At 36.3% G+C, this 25357-nt stretch overlaps 1 non-coding gene across 1 annotated transcript; it reads left to right on the top strand.

Moving 5' to 3' along the window:
• Positions 1-23526: 23526 nt before the first annotated feature.
• Positions 23527-23609, top strand: TRNAL-UAA (transfer RNA leucine (anticodon UAA)). Its single transcript has one exon. It is a non-coding gene; the product is annotated as a tRNA-Leu (tRNA).
• Positions 23610-25357: the final 1748 nt, after the last annotated feature.

Here is a 25357-nt window from a genome sequence, read left to right as displayed (position 1 = left end):
ATTCTTCCACAATTCATAAGGAGTCTTATTTAGAATAGGTCTGATAGAGATTCTATTCTGAATATAGCATGCAGTGTTTATTGCTTCTGCCCAGAAATGCTTAGCCATATTGGTTTCATTGATCATGGTTCTGGCCATTTCTTGCAGAGTCCTATTCTTTCGCTCTACAACTCCATTTTGTTGTGGAGTTCTAGGACAAGAGAAATCATGGGCAATACCATTTTCTTTGAAGAATTCTTCAAAGGATCTGTTCTCAAATTCACCACCATGATCACTTCTGACCTTTATGATTTTACACTCTTTTTCAGATTGAATCTGAATGCAGAAATCAAAGAACACTGAATGAGTCTCATCCTTGTGTTTTAAGAATTTTACCCAAGTCCAGCGGCTATAATCATCTACGATGACTAATCCATATTTCTTTCCTCTGACAGATGCTGTTTTGACTGGTCCAAACAGATCAATGTGCAAGAGTTCTAATGGCCTTGAGGTAGAAACAACATTCTTAGACTTGAATGCAGGTTTGGAGAACTTGCCCTTCTGACATGCTTCACAAAGAGCATCTGATTTGAATTTCAGATTAGGGAGTCCTCTGACCAGATTCAGTTTGTTAATCTGAGAAATCTTTCTCAAACTAGCATGACCTAATCTTCTGTGCCAGACCCACTGCTCTTCAGAAACAGACATAAGACAGGTCACCTTCTGACTCATAAGATCTTGCAGATCTGTCTTATAAATGTTGTTCTTCCTCTTGCCTGTAAATAGGATTGAGCCATCCTTCTGATTTACAGCCTTGCAAGACTTTTGATTAAAGATTATATCATAACCATTGTCACTCAATTGACTGATAGATAAGAGGTTATGAGTTAATCCTTCTACAAGAAGTACATTAGAAATGGAAGGAGAGTTACCAGACTTTATAGTTCCAGAGCCAATTATCTTGCCCTTCTGATCTCCTCCAAACTTGACTTCTCCTCCTGACTTAAGCACCAGGTCTTGGAACATAGACCTTCTTCCTGTCATGTGTCGCGAGCATCCAGAGTCCAGGTACCATGACATGTTGTGCTTTGTCCTTCTTGCAGCCAAGGATATCTGCAATAGGAATAATCTTATCCTTAGGTACCCACATTTTCTTGGGTCCTTTCTTGTTAGATTTTCTCAAGTTCTGATTGAACTTGGGTTTAACATTATAAGCAATAGGAGGAACAGCATGATAATTTTTAATGTGAGTTTCATGATATTTCCTAGGTTGTGTCACATGCTTCTTGGTGTGTGTTATGTGAAAACTTTGAGCATGTGAAGTGTGCCTAATATCATGAGAGTGGCCATACTTGAACTGATCATACAATGGCTTGTATGTAATTTTCATTTCATCAACAGGTTCAAGTTTGTATGGGGTTTCACCCTCAAAACCAATGCCAACTCTTTTGTTTCCAGATACGGCATATATCATAGAAGCTAGCTGACTTCTGCCAATACTTCTAGATAAGAACTTCCTGAAACTTAAATCATATTCTTTCAGAATATGGTTTAGACTAGGAGTGGATTTTTCTGAATCAGAAGGAGATCCAACATTATTGGATAATTTTAAAAGTTTTTCTTTCAATTCAGAATTCTCCAACTCAAGCTTCTTTGTTTCAAATTCAAATTGCTTTTTCAGCTTTTTGTATTTGAGACTAATCTGAGACTTGAGTTCCAGAAGTTTAGTTAGACCGGAAACTAACTCATCTCTAGTAAGTTCAGAAAATACCTCTTCAGAATCTGATTCTGATGTAGATTCTGATCCGTCATCTTCTGTCGCCATCAGCGCACAGTTGGCCTGCTCATCTTCTGAATCATCTTCTGACTCATCCCAGGTTGCCATAAGACCTTTCTTCTTATGAAACTTTTTCTTGGGACTTTCCTTCTGAAGATTTGGACATTCATTCTTGTAGTGTCCAGGCTCATTGCATTCATAGCACATGACCTTCTTCTTGTCAAATCTTCTTTCATCAGAAGATTCTCCACGTTCAAATTTCCTTGAACTTCTGAAGCCTCTGAACTTCCTTTGCTTGGTCTTCCAGAGTTGATTTAGCCTTCTGGAGATCAGGGACAGTTCATCTTCTTCTTCAGATTCTGATTCTTCAGGATCTTCTTCTCTGGCCTGAAAAGCGTTAGTGCATTTCTTGATATTTGATTTTAATGCAATAGACTTACCTTTCTTTTGAGGCTCATTTGCGTCCAGCTCTATTTCATGACTTCTCAAGGCGCTGATAAGCTCTTCCAGAGAAACTTCATTCAGATTCTTTGCAATCTTGAATGCAGTCACCATAGGACCCCATCTTCTGGGTAAGCTTCTGATGATCTTCTTTACGTGATCAGCCTTGGTGTATCCCTTGTCAAGAACTCTCAATCCAGCAGTAAGAGTTTGAAATCTTGAAAACATCTTTTCAATGTCTTCATCATCCTCCATCTTGAAGGCTTCATACTTCTGGATTAAGGCTAGAGCTTTAGTCTCCTTGACTTGAGCATTTCCTTCATGAGTCATTTTCAAGGACTCATATATGTCATAGGCCGTTTCCCTGTTAGATATCTTCTCATACTCAGCATGAGAGATAGCATTCAGCAAAACAGTTCTACATTTATGATGATTCCTGAAAAGCTTCTTTTGATCATCATTCATTTCTTGCCTTGACAGCTTCACGCCACTGGCATTTACTGGATGTTTGTAACCATCCATTAGAAGATCCCATAGATCACCATCTAGACCCAGAAAGTAACTTTCCAGTTTATCTTTCCAGTATACAAAGTTTTCACCATCAAATACCGGCGGTCTAGTATAACCATTGTTACCGTTGTATTGCTCAGCAGAGCCAGATGTAGATGCAGGTGTAGATGTAGACTTTTCACTTTCATCAACCATCTTTTAAATGAAGCGTTTTTCTCTTCCTGAATCTTTTCTAAACACGGTTAAGTGCTTGCACCTTAGAACCGGCGCTCTGATACCAATTGAAGGATAGAAAAACACTTAGAAAGGGGGGGATTGAATAAGTGTGACTTTAAATCTTGGACGATAAAAATAAATTGCACAATTATTTTTATCCTGGTTCGCTGTTAACGAAGCTACTCCAGTCCACCCCCGCAGAGATGATTTACCTCAACCTGAGGATTTAATCCACTAATCGCACGGATTACAATGGTTTTCCACTTAGTCCGCAACTAAGTCTTCCAGAGTCTTCTGATCACACACTGATCACTCCAGGAACAACTGCTTAGATACCCTCTAAGACTTTTCTAGAGTCTACTGATCAACACGATCACTCTAGGCTTAGTTCACTCCTAAGACTTCCCTAGAGTATTCTGATCAACACGATCACTCTAGTTACAAACTGCTCAGCCAACTGCTAAGACTTCCTAGAGTATACTGATCACACGATCACTCTAGTTCCTTACAACTTAATGTAATCTATTCAAGAGTTTACAAATGCTTCTTAAAAGCGATAATCACAACTGTGATATTTCTCTTAACGTTTAAGCTTAATCTCACTAAAATATTACAACAGCAATGTAGTGAGTTGATGAAGATTCTGAGCTTTGATTGAACAGCGTTTCAGCAAGTTTATTTTCGTTCAGAGTTGTTAAGAATCGGTAACCTTGCTTCTCATCAGAACTTCATATTTATAGGCGTTGAGAAGATGACCGTTGAATGCATTTAATGCTTTGCGTGTTCCGTACAGCATCGCATTTAATGTTATACGCTTTTGTCAACTACCTCGAGCCTTGTTCACGCTGTGTCTACTGACGTAGCCTTTAGTAGCTTTTAACGTTCCTTTTGTCAGTCAGCGTAGTCTGCCACCTGTACTTCCTTCTGATCTGATGTTTGTGAATACGACGTTTGAATATCATCAGAGTCAAAACAGCTTGGTGCATAGCATCTTCTGATCTTCTGACCTTGAAGTGCTTCTGAGCGTGATACCATCTTCTGATCTTCAGTGCTTCTGATCTCATGTTCTTCTGATGCTTCCATAGACCCATGTTCTGATTCTGCTTCGACCATCTTCTGATGTCTTGCCAGACCATGTTCTGATGTTGCATGCTGAACCATTTGAGATACAACTTCTGAGCGCTGAATTATGCGTACTCTTTATATATTTCCTGAAAGGGAAATTGCAATGGATTAGAGTACCATATTATCTTAAGCAAAATTCATATTATTGTTATCATCAAAACTAAGATAATTGATAAGAACAAATCTTGTTCTAACATCATTAATCATGCAAATTCATGAATTTCACCCAAATCCCAAAGTTAGGTTTTCACATTCTTTTCATCCAACATGTTATAAATCAAAATCCACCCATAGAATCAAGTAAGAATCATGAATTACATGTTATTTCTACCCATTCCAAGCATAAACAACATCGAACAACATAAATCTCATGGATTATGAAAATACCCAAAGTGAAATCCAATGTTTTAACACATACAACATTACCCAATCATAGATTCTACAAGAATTTGTATTCAAACCCTTACCTCTTGAATTTCTCCTTCTAACTTCAAGAATCTACAATCCTCTTCTCTTCTCTCTTCTACTCTTTTGCCTCTTTTCTCTTCTCTACTTTTCTTTTTATCTTTCTATCTAATTTAGGTTAACTCATAGAATTCTCTTCTAACTCTCATTATATCATTGGCCTTAACCCACCTAATACTCTTTCTCACTCAACTAAGCCCATTTAACTAATTTCAAATAAAATTCTACCATTTATTAATTAGCTAAATAACATATTACCACAAAATCAAATAATTATTACGCAAACAATAATTAAATAAAACACATAAACAATTATCAATTATCAAATAATCCTAATTAATTAAATCTAATAAAAATAGGATGTTACAACTCTCCCCCACTTAAAAGATTTTCGGCCTCGAAAATTACCTCAAACAAACAACTCCGGATACGATTCCTTCATCTTATCCTCGAGTTCCCAAGTGATATTACCATTGGCGACTCCACCCCATATCACTTTCACCAAAGCAATCTCCTTACCACGAAGCTTCTTCACCTCTCGATCTTCAATTCGCATAGGTGATGTATCAACCGTCAAATTATCTCTCACTTGAACATCATCTAATTGAACAACATGCGATGGATCCGCAATATACCTCCTCAATTGAGACACATGGAACACATCGTGAAGATTAGAAAGAGACGGAGGTAATGCAATCCGATATGCCACTTCACCTACTCTCTCCGAAATCTGATAAGGACCAATGAAACGCGGCGTCAACTTACGCGACTTCAATGCTCTACCAACACCCGTTATTGGCGTAACTCGAAGAAACACATGATCATCCTTCTCAAACTCAAGAGCCTTCCTCCTCTTATCATGGTAACTCTTCTGACGACTTTGAGAAGCCTTCATCTTCTCTTGAATCATCTTAATCTTATCTGTAGTCTCTTGAATTAACTCGGGTCCAACCACAGCACTCTCTCCCGATTCATACCAACACAAAGGAGTTCTACACCTTCTACCATAAAGAGCCTCAAAAGGTGCCATTCCAATACTCGAATGGAAACTATTGTTATACGTAAACTCAACCAAAGGTAAGAAACTATCCCAATTTCCTCCTTGTTCCAAAACACAAGATCTCAAAAGATCTTCAAGCGAATGAATAGTTCTCTCCGATTGACCATCAGTTTGCGGATGATACGCCGAACTCAAACGCAACTTCGTACCCAAAGCACTTTGCAAACCCTCCCAAAATCTAGAAGTGAACCTTGGATCTCTATCCGAAACGATACTTGACGGAATACCATGTAAACACACAATCTTCTCAATGTATAACTTAGCAAGTCTTTTCATCGAATAGTCCATCCTCATCGGAATAAAATGAGCATATTTCGTCAATCTATCCACAACGACCCAAATTGCCTCGCAATTACTCGATGTCCTTGGCAAACCCGAAACAAAATCCATAGAGATACTATCCCACTTCCACTCGGGAATAGATAACGGTTGCATCAAACCAGACGGCTTTTGATGTTCAATCTTTGACTTTTGACAAGTCAAACACGAATAAACAAACGCCGCTATATCCTTCTTCATACCTTGCCACCAAGACATTTTCCTCAAGTCTTGATACATTTTAGTAGCACCGGGATGAATACTCAAACCACTTCTATGCCCTTCCTCAAGAATTCTTTTTCTCAAATCCATAACATCCGGGATACAAACTCGATCACGACATCTCACAATGCCATTCTCGTCAATCCGAAAATCACCACCTTTACCTTGGTTAATCAATGTAATAATGTCAACCAATTTTAAATCCGATTTCTGGCCTTCTCTAATCTCATCCAAAATATCACTAGTAAGCTTCAACATACCAAGCTTAACACACGAAGACGTCGCTTCACAAACCAAACTCAAATCTCTAAATTGTTCCAACAATTCCAATTCTCGAATCATCAACATAGACATATGCAATGATTTCCTACTCATTGCATCGGCTACAACATTCGCTTTTCCAGGATGGTAGTTCAAACTAAAATCATAATCCTTCAAGAATTCCAACCACCTTCGTTGCCTCATATTCAACTCTTTCTGATCAAACAAATACTTTAAACTCTTGTGATCACTGAAAACGTCAAACCTTGATCCAAACAAATAATGCCTCCAAAGTTTCAAAACAAACACAACGGCGGCCAACTCTAAATCATGTGTCGGATAATTCCTCTCATGAACTTTAAGTTGCCTTGAAGCATAAGCTACCACTTGCCCTTTTTGCATCAAAACGCCTCCCAAACCCAACAATGAAGCATCACAATACACCACAAACGGTTCAAACGGATCTGGCAAAATCAAAATAGGAGCAGAAGTCAACCTTCTCTTAAGCTCTTGAAAATTCGATTCACATTGCGAAGTCCAAATGAAAGCTTGTCCTTTCCTAGTCAACAACGTCAACGGCAAAGATAACTTAGAAAATCCTTCAATGAACTTCCTATAATAACCAGCCAAACCAAGAAAACTTCTAATCTCAGAAACAGACTTAGGAGCTTCCCATTGAGATATAGCTTCAATCTTCGACGGGTCAACAGAAATACCTCCACTAGAGATCACATGGCCAAGAAAACTCACTTCCTTTAACCAAAATTCACACTTCGAAAGCTTAGCAAACAACCTTTTCTCCTTCAACACCGATAACACAATCCTCAAATGCTCAGCATGATCATCTTCATTCTTGGAGTAGATCAAAATATCGTCAATGAACACAACCACAAACTTATCCAGATAATCATGAAAAATCCTATTCATATACTCCATGAATACACCAGGTGCATTGGTCACACCAAACGGCATAACAGAATACTCATAATGACCATACCTCGTCCTAAAAGCAGTGTTCTGAATATCCTCCGCCTTCACACGAATCTGATGATACCCAGACCTCAAATCAATCTTGCTAAACACACAAGCTCCAACCAACTGATCCATCAAATCATCAATCCTTGGAAGTGGATACTTATTCTTAATTGTCACTTTGTTCAATTGCCTATAATCAACACAAAGCCGCATAGAACCTTCCTTCTTCTTAACCAACAAAACACGTGCGCCCCATGGCGATACACTAGGACGAATAAACTTCTTCTCCAACAAATCCTCAAGTTGACTCTTCAACTCTTTCAACTCAGAAGCAGACATCCTATATGGAGCCATTGATACAAGACTAGTTCCAGGAACTAAATCAATCGAAAACTCAACTTCACGTTCAGGCGGTAAATCACTTACATCCTCAGGGAATACCTCCGCAAAATCACAAACTATTGGCAATTCGTCAATAGTTCTCCTCTCATGAACATCTAAGGTTGCCAATAACATAAACAATTCAGCCCCACCTTGAACAGATTCACCAACTTGCTTCGCAGACAAAAAAAAAAAATCTTCCTTAACACCAATCTCAGGAAAAATAACAGTCTTATCAAAACAATTGATATACACACGATTAAATTCTAACCAATTCATACCCAAAATCACATCAAGTTGCTCTAACGGAAGACAGACCAAATCAATCCCAAAATTTCTACCAAAAATACTCAAAGGACAATTCAAACACACAAAAGAAGTAGAAACAGAACCCATAGCAGGTGTATCAATAGTCATACTTCTACGCATATCAGATAACACAAGATTCAATCTCTTAGCACAATCCAAAGAAATGAAAGAATGTGTCGTACCGGTATCAATAATAGCAATCAAAGGTGTACCATTAATGAAGCACGTACCTTGGATTAGCCTATCATCGGTAGAAGCCTCCGCACCAGACAATGCAAACACTTTCCCTTTCGCTTGTTCCTTCTTTGGCTTATCACATTTGGTGCTAATGTGACCTTGCTCTCCACAATTGTAGCAAGTCACCTTTGAACCACCTCTACACTCGTTTGCTTTGTGACCACTCTTGCCACACTTGAAACATGTTACCTCGACTTTGGAACAATTAACAGCACGATGTCCCTCAGCTCCACATTTAAAACACTTAATCGGAGCACTAGATACTCCCCCACTTGGCTTTCCGCCAAAACTAGCCTTCTTCTTATTTTCGTATGGTTTTCCACGGAATTGACCTTTCTTATCATTCATCGCCTTGTAGTGAGAAGCACTCTCCCTACTATCCTCATCATAAATCCGACTCTTATTGATCAACTCAGCAAAACGGGTAATCTGTTGGTAACCAATCGCCTTCTTGATATCCGGTCTCAAACCATTGACAAACTTCAAACACTTTGACCTCTCCGCATTCATAGTATTGTAGTGAGGACAATACTTGATAAGCTCTTGAAATCTAGCAGAATACTCCGCCACGGTACCATTTCCTTGCTTCAACTCAAGGAATTCCACTTCTTTCTTTCCACGGCAATCTTCCGGAAAATAGTTTTCCAAAAATGCATCGCGGAAACGATCCCAAGTAACTTGAATACCTTCCTCATCAAATCTTTGAGCCATATTGCCCCACCAATCCTCAGCTTCCTTTTCCAGCATGTGAGTACCAAACTGCACTTTCTGAGCATCGGTGCAATTCATGACTCGAAAAATCTTCTCAATCGCCTTCAACCAAGCTTGAGCTTTATCCGGTTCATGCTCACCCTCAAAGATAGGAGGATTGTTCCTCTGGAACTTCCCTAAAGCACGGTACTCATCATCATCACCATTCCGATTTCCAGCATTAGCTTGAGGCATTTGGCCAAGAGATCCAGCCAACATCCTCAATGCATCAACAATGGCATCATCATTCCTTCCAGCAACCATCGTCCTACGACAACTAACAACCCAAAACAAACAAAATAGTATCGATTGTGTCAGATACACAAATCTAATACAACGGAATTAAAGACATTAACGACTCTGACCAACTGGTCGACCATGCTCTGATACCACTAATGTAACACCCCTTTTTCTAACCCCAAATATATCATACAATCACACAGAGTAATCATGCATAAGGAAAAGGGAGTCACATGTTATTTTCATCACAATGAAAACCTAAAGCAAAACGTCCAATATTCTTAATATGCAAAGATCATATTTGTAACACAATGTAAATCTCATGCTTTCATACATTATGCATAAACGCTTGCGGAAAACAATAGAATTGCTATTAAAATTTCAATGAATATATCCCATACTATATTCATCTACCAATATCGAATTAACATTTAAATCCACAATCTTGGCCACATAGCCTCAAACAACATATCCGGGATCTCAAACAAATACATCCGAATATCCAACAAAACATAGGAAATAGAAATATCCAAACATAAGCATAAGTCTAAATAAAATCCCCCCCAAGTGTTACATGACCAGAGCATATGACTCGCTACCTAATCCAATAACAAACTCAGGAGCTCCTCGGCTAAATCCTCGGACAAGCTACTACTCGTCGGAACCTGCACGTTATCAACGAAGGATAACATTCAAACAGAAGGGTGAGAATTCAAATTCTAAATAGAAAATATAATAATGGGAAATGCAACATAATTAAGCATACATTTCAAGAATTCATCACTCTTCACAAAACATGTATTTATCTCCAATATAAAGTTAACATGTTCAACTCAATTAATCATCACAATTAATTCACAACCTCATATATTGCCAATTTACATATATACACATATATCACTCATACATATATATTTCACATTTCACATCAAATATGTATCAATCACGTACATCTCATTCTCATCACATTCTCTAATTCATATCAAATGATTCATCATTCCACATATATGCATATCAATCAAATTCACATCCACACATTCATACCACATAATCACACATAACAACATTTCACACCGACACGTGCGACTCAAGTGTGACTCTATGCGATATGCATGTGGATCCCTCCGTTATCATTTCCGGTCATGCCGATTGTCATTCTCCCTAGACTGGATAACCACCTCAAAGCCCCATACTCGTTAAGCTTTCAAACCCCGTACTCGTTAGGTTTGGGACAAGTAAATAATCTTCGCGAGATTACCCAACATTGCCACTTTCAAAGACTCATGCTTGTGTATGTGTGCAACAAAACAAGACTCATGCATTTAAGACGATCTCTCTATCTCTTAAACTACACAATCACATATTTCCAACCTTGCACAACATTACACAACATGCAATTCAATCCAATCTCAACACAATTATCATTTAGCATTCCAATACATAATACATTCAATTACACCCCACACATGTTATTTAATCATTTAATAACACATATTGAACATATAGAAGTAATAGGTATGCAAGTCAAGTCATTAAACAAACAAGAAAAGATTTTTGAGTATAGTTCGCGCCGCCAACCCTTGGTCGCGCCGCGAAGTAACAGACAGAAACAATGTATTTCAAAAATGCATTCGGTTCGCGCCGCATCCACATGTGCGCGCTGCGAAGTACAAGGCAGAACCAAATCATTTCAGAAATTCATTCAGTTCGCGCCGCCACCTCTCGTTCGCGTCGCGAACACAGCGCAGAAGTGAATTTTCTGCTTAAACTCAGCACAGTTCCCTCTTTCCATTTCATCACTCAATTCACAGTTCAGTTCATTATTTGCACACAAATTTCACATACATAACATACACATAATCCATATGTATCCTTAGATTCATCAAAGTCTCATTAATCATGCAAATTCATGAATTTCACCCAAATCCCAAAGTTAGGTTTTCACATTCTTTTCATCCAACATGTTATAAATCAAAATCCACCCATAGAATCAAGTAAGAATCATGAATTACATGTTATTTCTACCCATTCCAAGCATAAACAACATCGAACAACATAAATCTCATGGATTATGAAAATACCCAAAGTGAAATCCAATGTTTTAACACATACAACATTACCCAATCATAGATTCTACAAGAATTTGTATTCAAACCCTTACCTCTTGAATTTCTCCTTCTAACTTCAAGAATCTACAATCCTCTTCTCTTCTCTCTTCTACTCTTTTGCCTCTTTTCTCTTCTCTACTTTTCTTTTTATCTTTCTATCTAATTTAGGTTAACTCATAGAATTCTCTTCTAACTCTCATTATATCATTGGCCTTAACCCACCTAATACTCTTTCTCACTCAACTAAGCCCATTTAACTAATTTCAAATAAAATTCTACCATTTATTAATTAGCTAAATAACATATTACCACAAAATCAAATAATTATTACGCAAACAATAATTAAATAAAACACATAAACAATTATCAATTATCAAATAATCCTAATTAATTAAATCTAATAAAAATAGGATGTTACAACTCTCCCCCACTTAAAAGATTTTCGGCCTCGAAAATTACCTCAAACAAACAACTCCGGATACGATTCCTTCATCTTATCCTCGAGTTCCCAAGTGATATTACCATTGGCGACTCCACCCCATATCACTTTCACCAAAGCAATCTCCTTACCACGAAGCTTCTTCACCTCTCGATCTTCAATTCGCATAGGTGATGTATCAACCGTCAAATTATCTCTCACTTGAACATCATCTAATTGAACAACATGCGATGGATCCCCAATATACCTCCTCAATTGAGACACATGGAACACATCGTGAAGATTAGAAAGAGACGGAGGTAATGCAATCCGATATGCCACTTCACCTACTCTCTCCGAAATCTGATAAGGACCAATGAAACGCGGCGTCAACTTACGCGACTTCAATGCTCTACCAACACCCGTTATTGGCGTAACTCGAAGAAACACATGATCATCCTTCTCAAACTCAAGAGCCTTCCTCCTCTTATCATGGTAACTCTTCTGACGACTTTGAGAAGCCTTCATCTTCTCTTGAATCATCTTAATCTTATCTGTAGTCTCTTGAATTAACTCGGGTCCAACCACAGCACTCTCTCCCGATTCATACCAACACAAAGGAGTTCTACACCTTCTACCATAAAGAGCCTCAAAAGGTGCCATTCCAATACTCGAATGGAAACTATTGTTATACGTAAACTCAACCAAAGGTAAGAAACTATCCCAATTTCCTCCTTGTTCCAAAACACAAGATCTCAAAAGATCTTCAAGCGAATGAATAGTTCTCTCCGATTGACCATCAGTTTGCGGATGATACGCCGAACTCAAACGCAACTTCGTACCCAAAGCACTTTGCAAACCCTCCCAAAATCTAGAAGTGAACCTTGGATCTCTATCCGAAACGATACTTGACGGAATACCATGTAAACACACAATCTTCTCAATGTATAACTTAGCAAGTCTTTTCATCGAATAGTCCATCCTCATCGGAATAAAATGAGCATATTTCGTCAATCTATCCACAACGACCCAAATTGCCTCGCAATTACTCGATGTCCTTGGCAAACCCGAAACAAAATCCATAGAGATACTATCCCACTTCCACTCGGGAATAGATAACGGTTGCATCAAACCAGACGGCTTTTGATGTTCAATCTTTGACTTTTGACAAGTCAAACACGAATAAACAAACGCCGCTATATCCTTCTTCATACCTTGCCACCAAGACATTTTCCTCAAGTCTTGATACATTTTAGTAGCACCGGGATGAATACTCAAACCACTTCTATGCCCTTCCTCAAGAATTCTTTTTCTCAAATCCATAACATCCGGGATACAAACTCGATCACGACATCTCACAATGCCATTCTCGTCAATCCGAAAATCACCACCTTTACCTTGGTTAATCAATGTAATAATGTCAACCAATTTTAAATCCGATTTCTGGCCTTCTCTAATCTCATCCAAAATATCACTAGTAAGCTTCAACATACCAAGCTTAACACACGAAGACGTCGCTTCACAAACCAAACTCAAATCTCTAAATTGTTCCAACAATTCCAATTCTCGAATCATCAACATAGACATATGCAATGATTTCCTACTCATTGCATCGGCTACAACATTCGCTTTTCCAGGATGGTAGTTCAAACTAAAATCATAATCCTTCAAGAATTCCAACCACCTTCGTTGCCTCATATTCAACTCTTTCTGATCAAACAAATACTTTAAACTCTTGTGATCACTGAAAACGTCAAACCTTGATCCAAACAAATAATGCCTCCAAAGTTTCAAAACAAACACAACGACGGCCAACTCTAAATCATGTGTCGGATAATTCCTCTCATGAACTTTAAGTTGCCTTGAAGCATAAGCTACCACTTGCCCTTTTTGCATCAAAACGCCTCCCAAACCCAACAATGAAGCATCACAATACACCACAAACGGATCAAACGGATCTGGCAAAATCAAAATAGGAGCAGAAGTCAACCTTCTCTTAAGCTCTTGAAAATTAGATTCACATTGCGAAGTCCAAATGAAAGCTTGTCCTTTCCTAGTCAACAACGTCAACGGCAAAGATAACTTAGAAAATCCTTCAATGAACTTCCTATAATAACCAGCCAAACCAAGAAAACTTCTAATCTCAGAAACAGACTTAGGAGCTTCCCATTGAGATATAGCTTCAATCTTCGACGGGTCAACAGAAATACCTCCACTAGAGATCACATGGCCAAGAAAACTCACTTCCTTTAACCAAAATTCACACTTCGAAAGCTTAGCAAACAACCTTTTCTCCTTCAACACCGATAACACAATCCTCAAATGCTCAGCATGATCATCTTCATTCTTGGAGTAGATCAAAATATCGTCAATGAACACAACCACAAACTTATCCAGATAATCATGAAAAATCCTATTCATATACTCCATGAATACACCAGGTGCATTGGTCACACCAAACGGCATAACAGAATACTCATAATGACCATACCTCGTCCTAAAAGCAGTGTTCTGAATATCCTCCGCCTTCACACGAATCTGATGATACCCAGACCTCAAATCAATCTTGCTAAACACACAAGCTCCAACCAACTGATCCATCAAATCATCAATCCTTGGAAGTGGATACTTATTCTTAATTGTCACTTTGTTCAATTGCCTATAATCAACACAAAGCCGCATAGAACCTTCCTTCTTCTTAACCAACAAAACACGTGCGCCCCATGGCGATACACTAGGACGAATAAACTTCTTCTCCAACAAATCCTCAAGTTGACTCTTCAACTCTTTCAACTCAGAAGCAGACATCCTATATGGAGCCATTGATACAAGACTAGTTCCAGGAACTAAATCAATCGAAAACTCAACTTCACGTTCAGGCGGTAAATCACTTACATCCTCAGGGAATACCTCCGCAAAATCACAAACTATTGGCAATTCGTCAATAGTTCTCCTCTCATGAACATCTAAGGTTGCCAATAACATAAACAATTCAGCCCCACCTTGAATAGATTCACCAACTTGCTTCGCAGACAAAAAAAATCTTCCTTAACACCAATCTCAGGAAAAATAACAGTCTTATCAAAACAATTGATATACACACGATTAAATTCTAACCAATTCATACCCAAAATCACATCAAGTTGCTCTAACGGAAGACAGACCAAATCAATCCCAAAATTTCTACCAAAAATACTCAAAGGACAATTCAAACACACAAAAGAAGTAGAAACAGAACCCATAGCAGGTGTATCAATAGTCATACTTCTACGCATATTAGATAACACAAGATTCAATCTCTTAGCACAATCCAAAGAAATGAAAGAATGTGTCGTACCGGTATCAATAATAGCAATCAAAGGTGTACCATTAATGAAGCACGTACCTTGGATTAGCCTATCATCGGTAGAAGCCTCCGCACCAGACAATGCAAACACTTTCCCTTTCGCTTGTTCCTTCTTTGGCTTATCACATTTGGTGCTAATGTGACCTTGCTCTCCACAATTGTAGCAAGTCACCTTTGAACCACCTCTACACTCGTTTGCTTTGTGACCACTCTTGCCACACTTGAAACATGTTACCTCGACTTTGGAACAATTAACAGCACGATGTCCCTCAGCTCCACATTTAAAACACTTAATCGGAGCACTAGATACTCCCCCACTTGGCTTTCCGCCAAAACCAGCCTTCTTCTTATTGCCGTATGGTTTTCCACGGAATTGACCTTTCTTATCATTCATCGCCTTGTAGTGAGAAGCACTCTCCCTACTATCCTCATCATAAATCCGACTCTTATTGATCAACTCAGCAAAACGGGTAATCTGTTGGTAACCAATCGCCTTCTTGATATCCGGTCTCAAACCATTGACAAACTTCAAACACTTTGACCTCTCCGCATTCATAGTATTGTAGTGAGGACAATACTTGATAAGCTCTTGAAATCTAGCAGAATACTCCGCCACGGTACCATTTCCTTGCTTCAACTCAAGGAATTCCACTTCTTTCTTTCCACGGCAATCTTCCAGAAAATAGTTTTCCAAAAATGCATCGCGGAAACGATCCCAAGTAACTTGAATACCTTCCTCATCAAATCTTTGAGCCATATTGCCCCACCAATCCTCAGCTTCCTTTTCCAGCATGTGAGTACCAAACTGCACTTTCTGAGCATCGGTGCAATTCATGACTCGGAAAATCTTCTCAATCGCCTTCAACCAAGCTTGAGCTTTATCCGGTTCATGCTCACCCTCAAAGATAGGAGGATTGTTCCTCTGGAACTTCCCTAAAGCACGGTACTCATCATCATCACCATTCCGATTTCCAGCATTAGCTTGAGGCATTTGGCCAAGAGATCCAGCCAACATCCTCAATGCATCAGCAATGGCATCATCATTCCTTCCAGCAACCATCGTCCTACGACAACTAACAACCCAAAACAAACAAAATAGTATCGATTGTGTCAGATACACAAATCTAATACAACGGAATTAAAGACATTAACGACTCTGACCAACTGGTCGACCATGCTCTGATACCACTAATGTAACACCCCTTTTTCTAACCCCAAATATATCATACAATCACACAGAGTAATCATGCATAAGGAAAAGGGAGTCACATGTTATTTTCATCACAATGAAAACCTAAAGCAAAACGTCCAATATTCTTAACATGCAAAGATCATATTTGTAACACAATGTAAATCTCATGCTTTCATACATTATGCATAAACGCTTGCGGAAAACAATAGAATTGCTATTAAAATTTCAATGAATATATCCCATACTATATTCATCTACCAATATCGAATTAACATTTAAATCCACAATCTTGGCCACATAGCCTCAAACAACATATCCGGGATCTCAAACAAATACATCCGAATATCCAACAAAACATAGGAAATAGCAATATCCAAACATAAGCATAAGTCTAAATAAAATCCCCCCCAAGTGTTACATGACCAGAGCATATGACTCGCTACCTAATCCAATAACAAACTCAGGAGCTCCTCGGCTAAATCCTCGGACAAGCTACTACTCGTCGGAACCTGCACGTTATCAACGAAGGATAACATTCAAACAGAAGGGTGAGAATTCAAATTCTAAATAGAAAATATAATAATGGGAAATGCAACATAATTAAGCATACATTTCAAGAATTCATCACTCTTCACAAAACATGTATTTATCTCCAATATAAAGTTAACATGTTCAACTCAATTAATCATCACAATTAATTCACAACCTCATATATTGCCAATTTACATATATACACATATATCACTCATACATATATATTTCACATTTCACATCAAATATGTATCAATCACGTACATCTCATTCTCATCACATTCTCTAATTCATATTAAATGATTCATCATTCCACATATATGCATATCAATCAAATTCACATCCACACATTCATACCACATAATCACACATAACAACATTTCACACCGACACGTGCGACTCAAGTGTGACTCTATGCGATATGCATGTGGATCCCTCCGTTATCATTTCCGGTCATGCCGATTGTCATTCTCCCTAGACTGGATAACCACCTCAAAGCCCCATACTCGTTAAGCTTTCAAACCCCGTACTCGTTAGGTTTGGGACAAGTAAATAACCTTCGCGAGATTACCCAACATTGCCACTTTCAAATACTCATGCTTGTGTACGTGTGCAACAAAACAAGACTCATGCATTTAAGACGATCTCTCTATCTCTTAAACTACACAATCACATCTTTCCAACCTTGCATAACATTACACAACATGCAATTCAATCCAATCTCAACACAATTATCATTTAGCATTCCAATACATAATACATTCAATTACACCCCACACATGTTATTTAATCATTTAATAACACATATTGAACATATAGAAGTAATAGGTATGCAAGTCAAGTCATTAAACAAACAAGAAAAGATTTTTGAGTATAGTTCGCGCCGCCAACCCTTGGTCGCGCCGCGAAGTAACAGACAGAAACAATGTATTTCAAAAATGCATTCAGTTCGCGCCGCATCCACATGTGCGCGCCGCGAAGTACAAGGCAGAACCAAATCATTTCAGAAATTCATTCAGTTCGCGCCGCCACCTCTCGTTCGCGTCGCGAACACAGCGTAGAAGTGAATTTTCTGCTTAAACTCAGCACAGTTCCCTCTTTCCATTTCATCACTCAATTCACAGTTCAGTTCATTATTTGCACACGAATTTCACATACATAACATACACATAATCCATATGTATCCTTAGATTCATCAAAGTTTCATTAATCATGCAAATTCATGAATTTTACCCAAATCCCAAAGTTAGGTTTTCACATTCTTTTCATCCAACATGTTATAAATCAAAATCCACCCATAGAATCAAGTAAGAATCATGAATTACATGTTATTTCTACCCATTCCAAGCATAAACAACATCGAACAACACAAATCTCATGGATTATGAATATACCCAAAGTGAAATCCCATGTTTTAACACATACAACATTACCCAATCATAGATTCTACAAGAATTTGTATTCAAACCCTTACCTCTTGAATTTCTCCTTCTAACTTCAAGAATCTACAATCCTCTTCTCTTCTCTCTTCTACTCTTTTGCCTCTTTTCTCTTCTCTACTTTTCTTTCTATCTTTCTATCTAATTTAGGTTAACTCATAGAATTCTCTTCTAACTCTCATTATATCATTGGGCTTAACCCACCTAATACTCTTTCTCACTCAACTAAGCCCATTTAACTAATTTCAAATAAAATTCTACCATTTATTAATTAGCTAAATAACATATTACCACAAAATCAAATAATTATTACGCAAACAATAATTAAATAAAACACATAAACAATTATCAATTATCAAATAATCCTAATTGATTAAATCTAATAAAAATAGGATGTTACATTGGGCATCATATATACGTAGTAGTGTCTTTTACTTTGTATTTTGATATTTTGAAATTTTATATTACAGTTCATTGTGAGATTGTTTATGACATTTTAACATCATGTATTTGACATTTTTTACATTTTGGCATTAAGATATACACATTAGTTCTTTTATTTTGATCTTATTATTGAATGACAAATTTGCATGGTTTATTGTGGGATTAATTTATAAATGAATTATTACTGTGTACGGTTTATTAAAAAAGGCAAATTTCTTCTAACTTACTATCTAAGGATGTAAAATGTTGTCACAGGGTTAATCTGTAGTTTGAAATCTCGACTCATTTGGTATATAATAGGCGCGCCTTGAATTTAAAATTTAGACGATACAAGGGAAATTTTAGAATTTCTATAAGGTATGTGATCACTACATGAGGTGTAGTGAACAACACCCAAATTATTGAGGACATGGTCAAAATATATTTAATGTTTTCAATGAATTTTTCTAAGCATCATATATCATATATACATAGGAAAAATGATACTCAGATGAAATTCCTATGTTACCCTTGAAATCTACAAATATTTGTACTATTTGTCATATTTATATAAGACTTAATATTATTATTGGAGAAATTTAAGTCTTGTCGAAGAGGACAATATGTCGATATAAAGTTAAAATTCTTGAAGAAAATATAACAGGATTCAACGAGTGTACATCCTGGTATTTTTTATCTTCAGGTCAGGCTCGATGACTCAGAGATGCCGGTTTGAGTTGGATAAACTAGACAACGGGAAAGTTCAAGTACCCAGGTTGGACCAACTAGATGTCAGGATAAGCACCCATTTGTAACAGTGAAGGAAGATCTAAGAACATATCAGTTACAATAATATGGTTGAAACCGTTACAGATATTTAATAAATTTGTTACAAATGATTAAATAAGGCGGTTTATATTTCTTGAGTGCCATTAAGTGCGTCTACGCTATAAAAGGGGATCTAGGATATTCCAAAGTGGGGTACAGGATGAATAACAAAAAAAAGGAGAGGAAACAAGAATAACCTTGGACCACCAACAATGGTGGTCATTCATCCCTCCTAAAAACCCCTCAAACACAAATTTTCGCAAATTTTGTGATCCATTCTGACCAGCTTCGGGGGGATTATCCAAATGATATTTTATCAGGAATATTTGGCACCCATTGTGGGCCCGACAAAGCTTTCCCGGGCCACACATCATACCTAGACTATAAAATTTCCAAAACCTATTTTTTATCGTGCTTCATGATTAGCCTCTAGTCCACCTTGATATTGTTTATAGCAATTTCACCAAAACAAATGGAAGGATCAGAGATAACATTCAGTATTTTTTAGGTTTCTAAAAAGAAGCACAATGTTGGGGGAAGTTGCAATTCACTTTATTCTGTTGGACATTATATTCGTTACTGATGTACCAAAGCGTCCATCTAGATCGGAATCATAGTAACCCGACAACGTCCAACTCCCTAAATACTTCCTCACTGCCACATCCATCGGTGCAATTTCCACCGTAGTGAATCCCCTTTTATGTATCATTGAACTCTCCAAACAAACCATCAACTCCCCTTTTATGACATCGATTCCAGAAACACAGTCTTTTCGATTTAGTTAAGTAACGCACCTCCATCGGAATTCTACGGTAACTCTAATTGGATTCACTTCGTCGACCTATCATGGAAACATCATTTGGAGTCATACACAACAACATCAACACCAATTCATGTTCAAAGTCTATTATAGCGTATGAACAGATCTGGTCACCACTTTCATCTCTTGTCCCATTTCCGATCTTTATATTTTGTTGTCATGTTGCCTCTAGTTGAACATATCTAGGTTGGGTCTCCTATTCGCTCACCGTTTTCATCAAAACAACAAACGTTTGGCGGCATGTGGAAACCCAAATCTACGAAAGTAAGCAACCAAGCAAAATCACCACCGCCATCTCGAGGAGCCACCCCACCATATGTAGATTGAGCAAAAGGAATGAGAAGATCGCATCGAGGACACCGATAATGCACGGGGAGTGAATTTTTTTAGGCAATTTTGATTGGAAACTGATTTGCAATGCGATTCCTTTGATGGAACCAATACCACACCAGACACAAAGATAAATTACATATCTTTACTTTTGGCTAGTTAATGTCTTGCATTCCTAAACGTCCCTCTGATACTCACCATAAGTGTTATTTTATTCTTCATTATCTATAATTGTGAACTCCGATATGCTTAATTAATGAGACTATGTTGGTTATGATTTGAGATACGTTATGAATTTTTGAATTGCAAGATGCAGACTTTGTAGCATTGCTTGCTTGTTAATTCGTATATTGTGACACAAAAGTTATATTTGTTGATTTTTTGAAGGATCTACATTTGGAATTCCTTGGTTGTCCAGTTACGACTATAAAACATACTTTTGGTGAAGATATATTACAACGACCATTTATTCACCGTCGTAATATCTTCTTTGTTACGCATATTAATTTATCTTATACAATTAAGAAATATTTCATCACTGTTCATAAACTCAACTGTGGTCATATAAATCAGGTAACAGACTTTGAATCTCAACATAATTTTTTCCATTTTTTCAATAAAAATAAGCGCGTGACCCTTAACATATTTTGTTATTTAAAAATTGAAAGTATAACAACCACGGTTGTTTCACTAAATTGTGGTTATGTGTTCCATATTTCACTACAGTTGTTTCTTGCAACCATTGTGAAATACTTTTCACTTAATAAAAACATAATAGACAATTTATTTTGTTCATAACACACAAGGATGTCCTAGCAAATGAGACGACAATTTTATCCTCTTCGACTTATGGTACGTTGCCATTATGTGTTTGTTATTTATTTCTTGTTCTCTCTCGTTATGGTAATGTTATTGCTTTCTAAAAGTTCTTCGCTAGGGTTTCTTTTTTTTAACATAATAACATAATGACATAATGACATAATGAAATTGTGATGTGTATTTGGTTGTTCTTTGCTATCTTTATTTCTTATTCAAATTTTGTGACAATAACTTTGTTTAGTTACAAACTCATTATTGGGTTGTTTTAGGTTTTAGTGTTGTTAAAGAAAGTAAATGGCAAGAGACACCAAGAGACAAGATATGCCAAGACAATTAGGTATTGGGAATGATTATGTTCTTATGAATCTATATTGTTTATGTTTTAAATTTTGTGTATGAAGCATTTCCTTTATTTTTGTTTTGTTGCAACTGTGTTTTGGTTTTATTTAGATTTAGTAGCATAAAATGAAAACTAATAAACTAATGTGTATAAGAAAGGAGTTATTGAATTCCTTGAAAGCATATATCATACATATAAACACCTTAATCATATAAGAAAGCTCTATATTAGATGTAACCTTAAGCTGACAAATAAGAAGTTATAAAATAAATTTTTCATTAAATAAACTTACAAAAAGGTCATCTTCAATTCCATCGTGACAAAAAACGCAAGCTCCCTAATAATTGAAAATTATGCTTAACTTTATACTTCTTCTGCACAAAATATATATAACAGAAATGATATAGTTACACCAGATTATGACATGTACACCGTATTTTATACTATACAATCTATTTTTTTTAATTGTATTTATGTGCATTGGTTTTTGTTTTTTGTATCACACATAAAATGAAATTGGAAGAATACGGTGTAAAAAATACGGCGTAGCAATTTCAGTGTCAATATAGCGTATATATAATACATGATGTTGGATAATGTTTCTTATATAAAAGACCTATGCAAATAAAATAGGGTTAAATACGTTTTTAGTCCCTATAAATATGCGACCCTGCATTTTTAGTCCCTATAATTTTTTTTTTCAATAAATGGTCCTTCTAAAATTTTTATGCATGCAATTTCAGTCCCTGCTATTTTCTAAAATTTTAAAAACTGTTTAATTACCCTTTAATTTTTAAATTTTTGAATAGTTTTTTTATATATGTTTATAATACTGTAAAATATTTATTTATCAAGTTTTAGAATTTTTTAAAACGAGAAAAATTAAATATGAATTTTTCAAATTTTAATAAATAATGATAAAAGTAATGAAAATCACAACTTAGAAATTAAATTTTGAGTTTCTTTTTTTCCCAAGAACTTTTTAAAACATTATGAACATGTATGCAAAATAATCATTCTAAAATACACATTGGTTTTATAGTAGGGACTGAAATTAAGTGCATAATAATTTTATAAGAACCATTCATTTAAAAAAATTTTTATGGGGACTAAAAATACAGGGTGACATATTTACAGGGACTAAAAACGTATTTAACCCAATAAAATATATGCTTACGAAACTAGTTGAGTTCAGTGTCAAAACTATCTAACATTCTTAAAAACTCTCTAGTAGTGGTTAAATATCTAACATAGAAGTAAAAATATTTGTCATAAATGCCACAGTATTTTATTTAGAATAAAAAACTTATTTGAAGTTGAATCATATTTTATGACTAATGTAGTGTTTTTGTTTAAAAAATTTGAATGCCGAATAAAAAATAAATTGTATATAAGAAAAACAAATTATTTGACGGAATAGAAAAATTGGACTGAAACTTAATCATACTAAAAAAGAAAAAGCTAGTAGAATCAATTAAAAGGTAACTTGCATATAGTATTATAAAATGTGAATACAAAAATAAAATTAATATATGATCCCAGTGCATTTTGAGCATCATTATTATTGAATATATTTTGTGCTTGAGAATATAACAAAAGATTAGCATCTATTTTGAATTTATAGGAATAATAGATAAAAACAAATCAGTGGAATTATAAACAACAAGCAGGTTTGCCCGAGAGGTTAAGGGGGAAGACTTAAGATCTTCTGCACATAAGTGCGCGTGGGTTCGAACCCCACAGCCTGCATTATTTTTTTTTATTTTTCCGTATTATTTGTTAAGTCGGGTCTCCTTCAACTGATCTAAAATTGTTTATTTTATTATATCATATTTTGCGTATTACTTTTTAAGTCGGGGGTACTTTAAACCGACTTAAATTGTTTTATTTTATTATATCAAAAACACAGTTTAACCACGCGGTACATAAGTCATTATTTGGAATATAACAATTTTCTTTGTCTGGATAATTCAAAACATATATTATCATTAAACATGATATATCACCTTCTTTTATTAATATTGCAAAACAAAAATTAGAGCACAAGACAATATAAATATTTGTTACATAAAAATTGTTTACACCCCAAAAGTCCTTTGCATATAATTTGCTTTCTAAAGTTTATAGGAGATAGTCTATGGGCTATGGCCCAATTAAAAGTTGTCAAATAAATCCAAACATCAAGATAACTCATTTTTACCGACTTCTGGCATATAGTTTCTTACTCCCTCAAGTCATACAACAATAGTGTCACCTAAAGCTTCCGCTGCTCAACTCTGATAATTCTCTTTTAAGTCACCATTCTTGATTAAATACCGTCAACTTATATGATTCACAATTTCTCAATCCAAAATAGACTTTCCTTCAATACTCATCCTCACATCGTTGTTCATTTGATATTTCCAATATTTCACTTTGTGAAACTCTCTTGCATAAAACGTACCACACCGATTGTTAATCTCATCTAATTCTAACTCAACCATCCCTCTTACCAAGCTACACAAACTGATGGGCGGCTATCTTCACGATAAAATATAGATATTTTTTCTACACTATTAAGACAACAAGACAAATCTATAACGTCCAACACGAGTTTCGCCTACCATTAACAATAGATTGAGGGTGATCAGTTCCCCAATTTGCCAATTAGTATCCGACAACCTTAGTGGAGTATAAATCGTTGTTACATCAAAATAACGTCCTTTCCGAATTTCCACTTAAATCCAATGATTCACTTTAGGTTTTTACAATTCCTACAACATCTTACCTTATCAATCGATCTTGTCAATGAGACACCGACGTCCAAACATAATACAAAAGTCTAATTCATAATCACTTAGCATCACACAATTTTTTTTGTCTGAACCGAAGTCATCCTCACGATAAACAGGCGATAGAAATTCCATACAATCCTTCTTTTATACACACCGCCACTTTTGGCATCCCAAATACGACTTCTATCATCCCCAAGTCTGACTTTTTCTTTGCTACTACTTCACTCTTCCTTAAAAGTCATCAGTACTCAAATCATCTTTAATACTGAACATTTCTTTATCTCATCTTAATCATCAACAACAAGTTTTGCTTAACTTCGCTTCAGACATTTGCGGTAATAACCATTCTTATTCAACACGCTTACACATTTCCATAAGGTAGAATACAACTTCACCTCTTAGTAGGCTCAAATGGTACTTCCAACCGATACTCGAAACTCAAGATACAAATCTCTGACGTTATTCAAATTGTAAACATCGACGTCAAGCATCGACAATTTTTTATGTTATCTCCCAAACTCCTCAAATAACTTCGACGACAAACTGCACCCCATCCCAACATCATCGCGTCAAAATCAAATCTATTACGGCTGCGACAATCATTCTTATAATACACTTCATCTCGTTATCTTTCTGACGCTTCAAACGGAGTTCAAATCAGATATCCGAAACTCAAGCTACGCGCATTCTCGAGTTCCAACTCGGGTTTGCGATTCACAACAC

This window comes from Vicia villosa, linkage group LG1, assembly GCF_029867415.1.
Source record: "Vicia villosa cultivar HV-30 ecotype Madison, WI linkage group LG1, Vvil1.0, whole genome shotgun sequence".
NCBI classification, from domain to species: Eukaryota; Viridiplantae; Streptophyta; class Magnoliopsida; order Fabales; family Fabaceae; genus Vicia; species Vicia villosa.
Note: the sequence above shows the minus strand (reverse complement) of the source record. Positions and strands in the feature narration are given on the sequence as shown.